At 42.3% G+C, this 15352-nt stretch overlaps 1 long non-coding RNA gene across 1 annotated transcript; it reads left to right on the plus strand.

The window, feature by feature from the left end:
* Positions 1 to 3599: 3599 nt before the first annotated feature.
* On the plus strand, positions 3600 to 7117 carry LOC109939566 (uncharacterized). The gene is made up of 3 exons (XR_002262045.1): positions 3600 to 3917; positions 6467 to 6619; positions 7035 to 7117. It is a non-coding gene; the product is annotated as an uncharacterized lncRNA (long non-coding RNA).
* Positions 7118 to 15352: the final 8235 nt, after the last annotated feature.

The raw sequence follows: 15352 nt of genomic DNA on the forward strand, positions 1-15352 counted from the left end.
TCACAGAAATAAAAAAGACAAGTAAAGCTTGCCAGGATGCAGAAGAGTGAATAAATGCTGCAGGTGAACATGACTTCACCATGAGAGATTTTTAGATGCATGAATGCTTCCTAGGGTGTTAGCTATGGACAGGCTAACAAGGACGCTTAATTATTTGAGAACAGCAGACCTGACGATGATTGGGGCCGAATACTCTCCAAGTCTAATAAAATGCATCACCGCACCTTTTGACTTTGCGTTTACTTGAGCATAGCAGGAAGTTTCATGGAAACTTGGAATTTCTCCTCACCATACAATGGCAAGAGGGGGAAGACATGGGAGGCAAGGGGAGGAATACCCAGGGCGCAGGGGGTCAGGCAGCCACATTGGAGGCGGAGTGGCGACGTGTGGCCGCGGAGGAAGAGGAGGCCCTTGCAGCGGCACCGTGGAGGCGGCGCTCGGTTGAAAAGGTTTGTGTGGGAACCGACAGAGGGACGTCACGACAGCCGGAAGAGCCAAATCAGAGCCGGCAGAGCTGCGCGCTGCGACGACGGGACGAGAGAAGGAGAGGCAGAGGGAGGAGGCGAGGCTGGTCAGGTCGACGGTGAGCAGAAAGATGGGATTTGCAGCGAGGCGGGCGGTGTCATCGGAGGGAGTAGCCGAGTAGTACAGGATGGAGGAGGGTAGAGAACACAACACCCGTCACAGGCTCACAACTGGATTGAAGGAAGAGCTTGCGTCCGCGCTCCTGACACGCGTTGGCTGGGTGGTGGCTGTGCCTCCGTGGAATACGGAGGGCGCGTGAAACCCCTTCAAGTTTTAATAACTCTGATAAGTAGGCTAGCGTATGATTAGTACATGTTAAGTCATACTAGTTCTTATGAGTTAATTAAGGCTTAGTAAGGAAATCTAATTAAGACAACTAAATATACTTATATACATCATATAATAATTACTTTTGTCCCAAATTAGTATTCATTTTAGCTCTTGTTTTTTATGTCTATATTCGAATGGAAGCTCTTGGTTTTTTGTGTCTATACTTAAGTAGATGATGATGAGCCTAGACGCATACAAAATACATACACCAATTATTTTTATGAATTTATTAAAAGGCTAAAACAAATTTGAATCCATTAAAAGACAAACATATTTTAATTTGGGGTAGAGTGAGCATATTTTATCTTTTACCACCTCATTAGCAGATAACATGCATAGAAATTTCTTCTTTCCATCATAAAAATATTCATATCATCAAACAATAAGGTGTCACAAACGTACGCAGAAATATTTTATGTTGGAACATATAGATGGTCAAACGGGCCGGCACGGCAGGGCCCGTCAGGCCCAGCTAACGAAACGTGTCATGCCAGATGGACCGACGTGCTGCTACCGCGGCCCAGGCACGGCCCATCGGCCTGATAGTCGTGCTAGGCCGGGCCGGTGGCACTATGGCTCATCTGAGTATATTGTATAATTTAGCAAAAAATATGTAGTTGTGAGAGCTCGAACTCACAACCTAATATATTAGAGACTTAAATGCATCCATCTAGCTAGTGCAGCTGCAGTTTTATTGTGTTATATCTTGAATTCTTAAACTAAATATATGTAAACTATTATTTTTAAAATAAAAATGTAACAGTGTCGTGCCTGTGCCAGCACTACGGGTCGAGATGGTGGCCCAGACACGGCACTATAGCCGTCCGTGCCAGACACTGGCACTATACTAGCCGGGTCGGGTCATGCCTCGACCGTGCTTTTTCGTGTCGTGGCTGGGCTGGCCCATCGTATTAGTGCCAAATGGCCATCTATATTGGAACATGCTCATTGTAAAATAATAATATGTACTTTTATTTTTGCTGGCTTTTATCATTAGTGACTGATCGGTTTGATCTCGATCGATGTGGATTCGGTGAGATTGAGTGGGTTTAAATTCCAAGCAAAAACCAAAATTGTTCTTAATTTTTCAAACCTTATTTAATCCATGTGGAATGAGAATCTTTACTACTTATTAAGGCGGTAAGGGGTAGGATGTCATTCCTGGTTCTGCCATTCCCATTCTGATGTCCTGGTCGTGGCATTTCTCATTCCCACCCACACACTGTTGTCTGACAGGTGGCCGTCCAACACCCATAACATTTCCCATTCCCATCCTGCCTTGTCGTCGTTTAACAACTGGGACAGGTGGGTCCCACAACTATGGCATCTTCTCCATTCCCATTCCCACACATGTGCACCAACACTAAAAAAGCTAGTTGTGTGGGGTGACAGCCATGACCAACTAAGACTACACAAGTTGTTCCACACTAGAACTTATAAACATGTGTGTGCGCAATTTAGTGGTCGATGTGGTACTAAGTTTAGCTTCCAAATACGAAGTACACGCATGATGGGAGTCCCATCTGCTTTTTGTGGCCCAAACCTTGGCCCACTATCGGAGCAACCGCTCTCCCCACGAAATCCTCCCCCGGGTCAGCGGACTCCCCCTCCCCCACCCCCGCGCTCCACTTACGTGACTCGCGCGCGACACGCGAGCAGGAGGTTGAGACGAAGACCCGCCGCCACCAGGGATGGCCCAAGCGCCGCCGCGACCTAGGGAGCGAGGATGAGGAGCTCGAGGAGGTGCGCCGCATGCGGAGGATTCCTGCAAGGAGGAGAACATGGAGGTGGTGCCCGTAGTAGTAGGGGAACCGGTCAAGAGCACTGGCGAGGGGAAGAAATAGAAGAAGCACTATGCTTCCTTGGAGTACCACGTCAACAGCTTGGAGCTGGTAAGCATCCTTCTCCTCCGTTCCCTCCCCTCCCTGCTCTGTTTATCTAACTTCTCTCGTTAAGAGATCCACACTTTTGCTTTCTTGGGATTTTTTGGGGTTTCGGGAGGCATAGGTGAGCCCATGGTTTGTTCCTCCGGCCCTTCCCTCCCCTCCCCTCCCCTCCCTGCTCCACCGACTCTGTGCGGATCTGGTACTATCTAGCCCATAGAGCCGTGCTGGACAACACAACCACGACCACAAGGCATCGTTGTGGAGCAGTCAGAGCCATTTGTGATGCCCCCTCCCGGTAAGAGATCCACACTTTTGCTCGTCCGGTGATGAGATAAGCAAGTACGAGTACTGAGTTACCTATTGTTCTCTCCAAAATGAGGGCCCCAAATGATGAGGAAAAATGTCTCCAGTTCACAGAAACTACCAATCCAGATAAGCCCTCTACTCCATGGTGCTCCAAACAATCGGCCTCTGATAATGGAGTTTAGCGTGCTTGAGTTTGACGACTTAGGTGTAAGGATGCATTTTCAGCTATATTGTGTATGCAATAAGTAAAGACTATATTGTATTATTATAAGTGCAGTTCTGTTTATCTAACTTCTCGGTCTTATAGTGTCATAAAGTGTTGATTAACTGAGGATAAATTATTCTCTTAGGCTCAGAGTGAAAATAAGGTTTCAAAATTAGTTATTTTCAATCTCAAAAGTTAAGATAACTCAAAACATACCCGATGATTATAGAAATGAAGAACTCGTACAGCAAACCAACTAGCATCTATATTATAAAAATATTTCTTGTTTTAGTTGTTGATATTTATTATGCCTCATAAATATTAAATTTATTTTTATAGATATTTGATAAGTTTGATGTCATCATAATATCATATTCTCCGAAGTGTGTGCCATTCAAATTGAGTATTGTTGTTTGAGACCTTTGGTACGTATTTATTTTATAAAAATGAGAGCAAAATTGTGTACCTGATGTTATATGCAGCTATGTTTAATATAGTCCTAATATCTTCAACTCGGCAACATGGCTATGATCAAGGTCTGGCACATGGTCAGCTCCTTCAAGGTCCTATACAATATAGTCCTGACAACATTGAAATATTAAATGTCAAGCAGCCTATTTAATGCAGGTTTTATGGGCTAAGTGAGATAAGGAAGAATGATGAAGGTAGGTTCCCTTTGTAACGAGTTCAATCCGTGCATTCACAATTGAGCCAAGTTTGTCCAGTTAGCCTTCTTATCTGCTTGTTGTGCACTACAATCTGTTCTGATCTGTGAACTCGATGTTATCTGGTCATCTGATGCTACCTATCCTGGTTATTTTGGAAGTGCATAGGAGTTTTTCTCTCGAGTTTGGTATGGAGCCATGTATAAAGAATTCTCAAATAATTTTGATCTATTGCTTGACCGTTTTTCAGCACTATGCAACTGATTTGAGAATTTTTGGTCTGTTTGCTCAAAATATTTAGCTTATGTATGATGTGTTGCCTCTTTCTTTTCCTACAAAACATCTATGAGAAATTTGTTGAATGTTCTTGATTTCCTCAAGAAGCCCAACGCAAGTGAGCTTGTCTCCGGGACTCAGGATAGAGTGAATCTGTACAACAAGTTTTGTCGTGCCATCGAGGCAGCTCACCCTGGCATGATCAAGCAGCTTGAGCTTGAGGCTCAGCATAAGGCCGCTGCTCGGAAGAAGAAAGTGTTGTTCTGGAATTCTATTGTCGATGCCAAGAGTGGAGAAATCAAATTCTCAATCTGAGTTTCACAACAGCTAGGTCTGTGATTTTCATGTTTGGTTGGATCCAGTTTTCTTGATAGTTAGGCAGTGTTGTATGCTCATTTTTCCTTGAGCAGTCAGCAGTCGTAGTGGACAATGATGATGAGCACAGACTATTTAATGCAGATTTGTCATCTTATTGTCTGAACCAGTCCAAAATGAAATGATATATCAGATTTAAAACGGATCCACAATAAAAAATTGCACAAACTTTACAGTTAGATAATCACAATCCTCAATCTACAAATAGACGTAGCATTCAGAAACAACACTGGAAAGACATTATTCAGCAAGAAGGGCTTCTCGTGAGCTGTACTCTTTTCTCTCAAATTATATATACTCCATGCATCCCAGTCCAGCACGTATGTTTGTTTAGAACATTGGCTGTTATTTCCAGTCTCATTATTATTTGTTAAGCTATTCCTATTTCCTGGGACCTGAGAAATTATTTCATGATGCAAATAGGATCCTTTTCAAATAGTTAATGTATGTTGCTATTTTGTTTTGGATAGTCTAGAATTATTCCTTGAAGATGTTCTCCATTTGCGGTTACTCCTCCAATATGTTTGTTTGTTTTTTCATTCACATGGCTAATTGAAAGGGAAATGTGCCTTTGGGCCATTTCAAGTATATTTTGGTGATTAAGTGTCCAACACCCATTAAGTGAGTTATTATATGTCAAATGATGAATGAAGTGCAAATCAACAAGAAGGTATAATTCTAGACTTAGTACATTGGTTTTTGTGTACTAATATATTTGTCTAAGTGCTGGAATCAGAGAAAAGAAAAGAAGAGGAGAACTTGGCTCGAAGGAGCCAAGACTCAGCTCAGTTTGGGTGCACCGGACAGTGTCCGGTGCGCCAGGCTGGACTCTGGCGAACTGGCCACTCTCGGGAATCTTTGACGGCGTACGGCTATAATTCACCGGACTGTCCGGTGGTGCACCGGACTGTCCGGTGAGCCAACGGCCGCCAGCGCAACGGTCGGCCGCGCAATCCGCGCGCGACGCGTGGCCCACGCCAACGGTCGGCTCGGGGCACCGGACTGTCCGGTGTGCACCGGACAGTGTCCGGTGCGCCAACCAGCCCGAAGATCCAACGGTCGGCTGCGCTAGGAATGGAAGGAGATCCGCACCGGACATGCTACAGTGGCTGTCCGGTGGTGCACCGGACTGTCCGGTGCGCCACCCGACAGAAGGCAAGAATTGCCTTCCTTGTTGGGTTTCAAAGGCTCTTAGCTGCCTTGGGGCTATAAAAGGGACCCCTAGGCGCATAGAGGAGTCACCCAAGCATTCCTTGATCATTCCTAAGCACCAAGACTCCACTCTCGCGCATTCAATTCTTTGAGACAGTGACTTGAGCCCCATTTGAGTAGAGAACTCCTCGAGTTGTGTTGTGAGCTCAAGTTGTGGCCTGTGTGCGTGATTGTGCTCTGGTTTTGAGTCTTGTGTGTGTTGCTCTCCCCTCCCTTACTTTCATGCTTCTTTGTGATCATCAATTGTAAGGGCGAGAGGCTCCAAGTTGTGGAGATTCCTTGCAAACGGGATAAAGTATAAGAAAGGAAAACACCATGGTATTCAAGCTGATCATTGGATCACTTGAAAGGGGTTGAGTGCAACCCTCGTCCATTGGGACGCCACAACGTGGAGTAGGCAAGTGTTATACTTGGCCGAACCAAGGGATAAACTACCGTGTCTCTTGTGATTGCTTTTTTGTGATATCTTGTGTTAGCAAGAGCTCGCTTCTTAGCCATACTAACACTTAACCAAGTTTTGTGGCTATAAGTATTTGATTTTTACAGGATCACCTATTCACCCCCCTCTAGGTGCTCCCACTAATAATTACAGTTACTTGTTTGTCTATAATAACTATATTCATAATTCCTTACAAGATTTCCCCTGTATCAAATTTAAGCATGTTTGATTACACTGACTACCACAGGTACTGGACTGGAGTCTACCCATATTGGGCTTTCTTGTTTTATGTGAATGAGCTTTTCGTGCTCTATTCCTTGCAAGAACCATAGATTGTATACTTCAGATCGTCGTCAAGAAGCTCAACCCGGAGAGCGTCCAGGGCCTGCAGGAGTGGCAGGTGCGTGGCAGGATCGCTTCTTCCTTTCGTTCTGTTTTGATGAAATCACGTCTTTATAATTAAACCCAGTAGCAGACCACTGAATCTCCTTTTTTCTTGCTTGTTAGTTTGACTTGAGATTAGAAAAGGGCCTAATGTTTCTAGCACCAAACAAAATTAGCAATGAACATACAACATTTTGGTGGATAAGTTCTTAGGTAAGGAGAAAGTAGATGCTGATGGTCGAGAGATGCTAAACTGGCCTTCTACCAATAGCTATTCAGCAGGCATCGATCTAATAATTCTATTGCATGTTTGCATAGGATATCGAAAGGACAAGTATCTTGAAAACTATGACATAAACCATTGTGTTAGCTACTCATAGGAGTACATTTTTGGCTTCCAGGTTGTTTGAACTATTTTGTTTTTTGAACAGGATAACATGGAGAACTTCAACCCTTTCGGTGAGAATGGAGAGCAGGGTACAGGGTAAGTACAACTTCATTTAAGCATTTGCAGTTCTCTCCCCTCGACTTCTCGCTTTGTTGTCGTCTCTACGAGTGCTTTCGCGAGGGGAGGCGGCGATATATATCACTGAGTATGAGGGGAGGGGTGGGACGTCATGGTGTGTTGGTTTGGCCGTGAATGTTCTAGGAGTTGATGAAGATGTTAGTTCTCACGACTGAATTGTTTGGCCAAGGTTGTTTATATTTTTGTCTCACGTGTTTGGCTCGTGCTCGCAGGTCACCATAGAATGTTCTGGGATCTTCAGTACTCTTGTACGAATAGAGGTAATCCAATTGCACCGGTTATTAAATTAGTTGGTAAGCGATTAGGTTATAATAAATAACTAGCCAACATGTTCATAATATCATCATTTGACATAGATGGTTCTAATTATAGAAGCACGAGTCATATAAGTCCGGATTATATACAAAATACAAGAAATATTGCCCTAATACATTTTTGGACTATATTTTAATCGATTGACATGAGTTAAATCAGCGGTGGTGGTAGAAATAATAGTGTCTGGACCTTGAATTTCTGAACCGGTTTGTTCTGAAAAAAGATATAGTTTTCCCCTCATGAAAAGATATGGTTTTCCTGTTTTTTATATGCACAAGTTGTTTGTATTTGGATAACCTTTGATCCTAGCTGATACGCGTCCTAATCTGGTGGGTGTTTTAGTTGTTTGAAATGATAAAGAAAGTTAAAGTACATTCAACGTGAATCCTTCCATGCAATGTTAACTTAGATGACATAATTTCAGGTACGCATTGGTGCCAGCTTCACTCTACATCGGTTTTATTGCATTGATCATTTGGGTTGGGCAGGTAATGTTTTTGCTTGAATTCTCTAGGGAATGTTCTATTAACTGTTTTTTTACACCTCAGGCACATATACTCATTGTAGGGTACATACCTAACATTAGCTGCCCTGCCCTTAGTGACGCAAGAGAAAATGATTGCTTGAGGGTCCAACTTTAGGGAGCTTCAGTGTGAGTTTTGTGGAATGTTCGCTAGCACACAGGTACAATTTTCCCGAGAGCTCCTCTTAATCGAAAATGTTGATAATGAAATTTAGGTCTATTTAATTTCATACAATAGATCGTTTTGAGGGAAAAACAAGTACAATTATCCTTAGAATATCAAATCAGTGACTTTTGATATGCAGGGTTCTGAGATAGTATGTTATTTGCTTCAAAGTTTTGCTGCTAATTAGACATATGGAGCTTCTTCTTTGGACGGGATAGAGTGTATTTTGTAGTCACTCTATGCTTGCAACTGTCTTCGGTCCATCACATTGAATTGTCGTTCAAGATTCTGCCAGGATAAACAGTGGCCCTGCATTTTTTAACTATAATAATAATGTTGGTAGGGATACCAATGGTGCTCCTCTGTTAATGGTGCTTATTGTCATATTGTCATATTGGAGGAAGGGCTTATTGTCATATTGGAGGAAGGGCTTGAAGCTCAATGGAAGTGATAATAGATTCTGCAAATGCTCCTCAATTGGTTCCAGTTAGTCATCTGGTATTCATAGTTCATGGCATTAGACATAGGCTGGAGAAAGCTAATCTTGTTGATGTTGTCAATTTTCCATCGTGTAACTGCTAACCAAGCTGAAAGATACTTGACTTCTTATCAAAGAAGTGCCCAGATGGTTCTATTTATACCATGTCAGGTTAGTTATTAACCTTTCATGATGCATCTCGCTAATATTTCTTTTCCACTCAAATAAGCAGGTGAGTTGCAAATTATTTGTCTGTTTTTCTAACCTTCAAGAGTCTCAATTGTTGTGCTTTGCTGAAATGCGGCAGTCACTAATCGCTGATAGCACTATCTTACCAGTGAGGCCTTCTAAACCCGTATGTTCGGTAAAATATTCCATTGCTGTCAAATGTGTTTCCCATGACAGTCCTTCATTTCTTGAATGTCCTGTATTTCGATTATATGCAAAAACATGCAAATGTAAATTTGGTGCCATTTGTAAGTTCAATCATCCAAAACCAAAAGATATTAAGACACCACCTTTGATTACAAAGGAAACCATATATGCAGCAACAACCGATGCAACAACGCACACTGGTGGAGCAGATGACTCTGTTCCAGCAAAGACAAATGCACCAAGTGGCCCTATACGAGTCACATAATGCAAAGGGGCTTCCTATAAGACCAATATATATTTACCAAGTGGTTGTTTAGCTAGAGTAGTAAATTTCAGTAATCTTTTTTATGTACTATAACACTAGATACAATAAATTTATGTTTTATCCACATCTTTTATTTGGAAACCTTATCAATAATTTTTTGCAAAATATATGCAGAATGTAAAGTTAAAAATATTTCCTATTTTACTGCAAATTATGTCAGTAAAATCTATCTACAAAAGTATGCCTACTACTGTATCTTCACAGATCGCTTTAATTTAGTACTACAACATTCACTGTACCCAAATACCTTGTATTGCTCAACACATTTTCTCCCATATTGCAGGGTGAAGTAGATTGCTCATTTCTATTTGTCGCTTCAATCATCATGATCGGTCAAGTCTTTTTGTTTGATAACTATTAATTTGGTTGAGTTAAATGATCATTGACATCCTATAGGCCATTTTGTTCGGTTTCCATTGTGTTCTAGAAGGGTAGAGAAACCATCTGGGCACTTCTTTGATAAGAAACCAGTGATGGATTTCAGGATGAGAAATATGGTGCTGGTTTCAAGAAGTGCCATATGTTGATGAAAGACAATAATGCGGTGTTTCACCAAGCACTGCCTACCACATCACAGTTCCTTGCACAGGATGGCGATAGGCTCAAACTGCAACTCTCATCAGCAGTCACTATGTCTTTAGACAGGGCCTGCAATACATCAGCTGATGATCCAACAACTAATCATGATTACATGATTGTACTGTCAGTAAAAGGTATCCTTCCTTGCTTATTTAATCAACCATTTTGTTCAAATTTGCATTGGGTACTACTTATGGAAATATCTGTCTCAATACTTCTTCTTGCTATTCTGATGATCAGCGGCCACTGTTGCTTCTCAGTGGTTGGAATTACTACATCAGGACATCATGGGGTGCCTCATTGGTATAATTCTAAAATCTGATGTAAATGTGAATGTTGTACTCATGCATTGTACTTAACACATTTGTTTGTTTTTCTTGAAGCTTTAAAGCGCAGCAGGAAGAGAGTCAGAAATGCTCTTCATACAGAATTGCCTTACCTAATATCGACAAAATTTTCATCTAACCAAGAGAACGAATCATCCATTGCAAATACTTGTGATGCTGGATGCACTGAAAAAGCAGTTTCAGAAGCGCATTTGGCACGATGGAGGTCTCTGTTTGTCCAGATGGACCGAACACTTTAGGAGGAAGGGAAACAACTGGTGAGTTTGTCGGTTGGATTAGTTTGTGTTGTAGGAAAGGACTATGCCATCTGTCATTGTTTGTGTTGGTACATAGCCCTATTCATACTACTTGTAAAATGTATAAGCTCATGGAGTATATACATGAATCACCGGAGTACTTGATTGCCTAATACTTGTTGCAGGAGAACCGGTTGAAGCAAGTACAAGAAATGCAATCGAATTGTGATAAAGGCCTCAAACACATGAGCTGTGAAGCTCCTCTGCTAGGACCTATGGCTGAGCTATGGTTAGTTCATCATGACATTTTGACCAAAAAATGGTTTGCCTTTCCTTGCTTTATCCATTCCACTCAATGCTTGAGCAAGTGTCTAACTGAAATATGTCAACAGGAAGCTGAAGAACCCAGATATTTCTGAGAGCGAGTGGGCGGTGCAAGCCGCCGCCGCATCAATCTACTCGACCTGCAACATGACCATGATAACGGAGAATGTGCCTTGCTTCTGACCTCACACTTGTAGTTGTAGTTTAGTTTCTTGCTTTTGCTGATTTTTACCTCAAAAGGTAGGCCTCTTTTATTACCTTTAGTATTTGTGAATTGTGACCCCTTGTCCATTACACTAGCGGCACATAAGTTTGGAGGGATCTATCATTTTTTTCTTTTGCACTTTTACGTTTGCAAATATGGTTCTATTTGTCACTTCCATCATCCTGATTGGTCAGACCTTTTTGTTTCATAACTAATCATTTGGTTGAGTTAAACTATCATTGACATCCTATAGGTCATTCTGTTCTGTTTCCATTATGTTCCAGAAGGATATAGAAACCACCAATAGGAAGCTCACTCTAATCAAATCACACTTCCGCTTGCAATATATACCACGTCGAAGCTTGCCATTTGTAAATCATATGCTGAAAGCAGAGCTTGTAGTGAGCTTGAAATCATTAGAGGTTCATAAAAGTCTAAATATGGTAGAAAAGGCACCATAGTTTCTAATATTATGTTTTTGTTGCAAATTGAAACGCCTGATGGACATATAGTGAAGTTATGATAGCCTGTTTAACTCGCACAGGAGCTCGCCCAGGTGAAAGGGAAATAGGGTCAAACCTTTTCCTAAATGATTTTGGTGGTTGAATTGCCCAACACAAATAATTGGACTAACAAGTTTGCTCTAGATTATAAGTTTTACAGGTGCATAAGTTCATCTACAACTAATCTAAATCGACTGTCTGGAATACCGTATATTATTCCGGACATGAGAAGCTTTTTGTAAAAACAGACTGAGCACGGACCGTCCGCGACACCCAAATGACCCTCGGACAGAACCACTGCAAAAACTCAACTCTGCACTACGGACCGTCCGAAGGAAAAACTAGCACCGTCCGAGACCATGCGCGGACCGTTCGGCCTCAGGATCGGACTGTCCGGTAGGTGAGGAACCGAAAAACCCGAAGGTGACGGGTTCGGTAAAATGAATTATAGCGTCCTCACGGACCTCCGGGGTGCACGACCATACCGTCCGTGACTGCATTTATCTGACATCTGACGACACATTAAATGCAAAATAGTCGTTACTGCTGACCGTTGCGTTTTCAGCCGTTGATGTGCAGGGGGCGGACCGTCCGAACCAGGGCGCGAACCGTCCGCGGTTGGCAGAAATGGAGCAACGGCTAGGAAGTGGTTGGTGGCTATAAATACAACCCCAACCACCTCCATTCAATCAATCCAAGCATTCCAACCTTCAACATTCAATACAAGAGCTAGTAATCCATTCCAAGACACAATCAAAGCCTCCAATCTCTCCAAGTTCCACAATTGAGACAAGTGATCATTAGTGATTAGTGACTTGAGAGAGAAAGTGATCCGTGTGTTATTTGTCGCTCTTGTCGCTTGGCTTTTGCAATCATGCTTTCTTCTTCCCCATTCTTATTCTCAAGACACTTGTAATCAAAGCAAGAGACACTAAGTTTGTAGTGGTCCTTGTGGGGTCTAAGTGACCCGTTTGATTAAGGAGAAAGCTCACTCGGTCTAAGTGACCGTTTAAGAGAGGGAAAGGGTTGAAAGAGACTCGGTCTTTGTGACCACCTCAACGGGGAGTAGGTTTGCAAGAACTGAACCTCGGTAAAACAAATCACCGTGTCACTCGCTTTACTTCTTGGTTGATTTGTTTTCGCCCTCTCTTTCGGACTCGTTTCTATTTCTAACGCTAACCTCGGCTTGTAGTTGTGCTTAAACTTTATAAATTTCAGATTTGACTATTCACCACCCCTCTAGGCGACTTTCAATTGGTATCAGAGCCCGATACTTCATTAGAGCCTAACCGCTCGAAGTGATGTCGGGAGCATCCGCCAAGAGGGAGATCGGGACCGGCGACAAGTCTGCAAGTTCGGGGAGAACGCACTCAAGAGAGTCCACCCACAAGCACAAGGAGGAATCCTCTTCCTCCATCAAGTCCCAATGAAAGGGTGATAAGAAGAAGAAGATGAAGAAGGTGGTCTACTACGAGACCGACTCTTCGTCACCCTCAACCTCTGGCTCGGAATCAGCATCCACCACTTCTAAGCGCCATGAGCGCAAGAAGTATAGTAAGATGCCCCTTCGCTATTCTGTATTTCAAAACACACACCATTACTTTCCGTTCCATTAGGCAAACCACCTATGCTTGAAGGTGAAGATTATTCTATGTGGAGTGATAAAATGAGGCATCACCTAACCTCACTCCACAAAAGCATATGGGATATTGTTGAGTATGGAGCGCAGGTACCAAAAAGGGGAGACAAGGATTACGATTCAGAGGAGGTCGATCAAATCCAACACTTCAACTTCCAAGCCACTACTATACTCCTCGCCTCTCTAAGTCGAGAGGAGTATAATAAGGTGCAAGGATTGAAGAGCGCAAAGGAAAATTGGGACGTGCTTAAGACCGCGCACGAAGGAGACGAGGTGACCAAGATCACCAAGCGGGAGACGATCGAGGGGGAGCTCGGTCGCTTCATGCTTCACCAAGGGGAGGAGCCATAAGCGATGTACAATCGGCTCAAGACCTTGGTAAACCAAGTGCGCAACCTCGGGAGCACCAAATGGGATGACCATGAAATGGTCAAGGTTATTCTTAGATCACTCATTTTCCTTAACCCTATGCAAGTTCAATTAATTCGTGGTGATCCTAGATACACACTAATGTCTCCCGAGGAAGTGATAGGAAAGTTTGTGAGCTTTGAACTAATGATCAAAGGCTCCAAACAAATCATCGAGCGAGGCGCCTCCTCCACACCTGATGTGTGACCCGTTGCATTCAAGGCAACAGAGGAGAAGAAATAAGACTCTACACCTAGTAGGGTCCCCATCGACGCCTCCAAGCTCGACAATGAGAAGATGGCGCTCATCATCAAGAGCTTCCGCCAAATCCTCAAGCAACGGAAGGGGAAAGATTACAAGTCTCGTTCCAAGAAGGTTTGCTACAAATGTGGTAACCCCGGTCATTTTATTGCTAAGTGTCCTATGTCTAGTGATAGTGACGGGGATAACGACAAGAAGGGAAGAAGGAAGGAGAAGAAGAAGTATTACAAGAAGAAGGGCGGCGATGCCCATGTTTGCCTAGAGTGGGACTCCGACGAGAGCTCCACCGACTCCTCCTCCGACGAGGACACCGCAAACATCAACGTCAACAAAGGTCTCCTCTTCCCCAACGTCGGCCACAAGTGCCTCATGGCAAAGGATGGCAAGAAGAAAAAGGTAAAATCAAGATCCTCCACTAAGTATGCAACTTCTAGTGATGAGGATAATTCTAGTGATGATGAGGACAACTTGCTTACTCTTTTTGCCAATCTTAACAGCAACAAAAGGAAAAATAAAATGAATTGATTAGTGCTATTCATGAGAAGGATGAACTCTTGGACAACCAAGAGGATTTCCTTATTAAGGAAAACAAAAAGCATGTTAAGACTAAAAATGCTTATGCTCAGGAGGTAGAGAAAAATGAAAAATTAACTAGTGAGCTTAGCACTTGCCATGACACTATCTCCAACCTTAGAATTGAGAATGCTTATTCGATTGCTAAGGTGGAGAAGTCAAATATTTGTGATGATTCAATTACCAATCTTAGAAATGATAATTCTAGTCTATTGCTAAGATTGATAAATTAAATGCATCTCTTGCTAGCCTTAAGAATGAGAATGAGAAATTAATTGCTAAGGCTAAGGAATTAAATGTTTGCAATGTTTCTATTTCCAATCTTAGAGATGAGAATGTCATTTTACATGCTAAGATTGTTGAATTAAATGATTGCAAACCCTCTACATCTACCGTTGAGCATGTTTCTATTTGCACTAGATGTAGAGATGTTAATATAGATGCTATCCATGATCACCTTGCTATGATTAAACAACAAAATGATCATATAGCAAAATTAGATGCTAAAATTGCCGAGCATGAACTAGAAAATGAGAAATTTAAATTTGCTCGTAGCATGCTTTATAGTGGGAGGCGCCCTGGCATTAAGAATGACATTGGCTTCCAACAGGGAGACAATGTCAAGCTTAATGCCCCTCCTAAAAGATTGTCTAATTTTGTTAAGGGCAAGGCTCCCATGCATGAAGATAACAAGGGGTATATTTTATACCCTGCTGGTTATCCTGAGGATAAGATTAGGAGAATTCATGCAAAGAAGACTCATTCTCATCATGCTTTTATTTATAAGAATGAGGCTTCTAGCTCTAGGCGTTCTACACATGTTAAAATGCCTAACAAGAAAACTCATATTGCATCAAATGAACCTAATATTTCATTTAAAACTTTTAATGCATCTTATGTTTTAACTAACAAATCAGGCAAAGTAGTTGCCAAATATGTTGGGGGCAAACACAAGGGGTCAAAGAC

The sequence above is a fragment of the Zea mays genome, chromosome 5 (assembly GCF_902167145.1).
Source record: "Zea mays cultivar B73 chromosome 5, Zm-B73-REFERENCE-NAM-5.0, whole genome shotgun sequence".
In the NCBI taxonomy this organism is placed as follows: Eukaryota; Viridiplantae; Streptophyta; class Magnoliopsida; order Poales; family Poaceae; genus Zea; species Zea mays.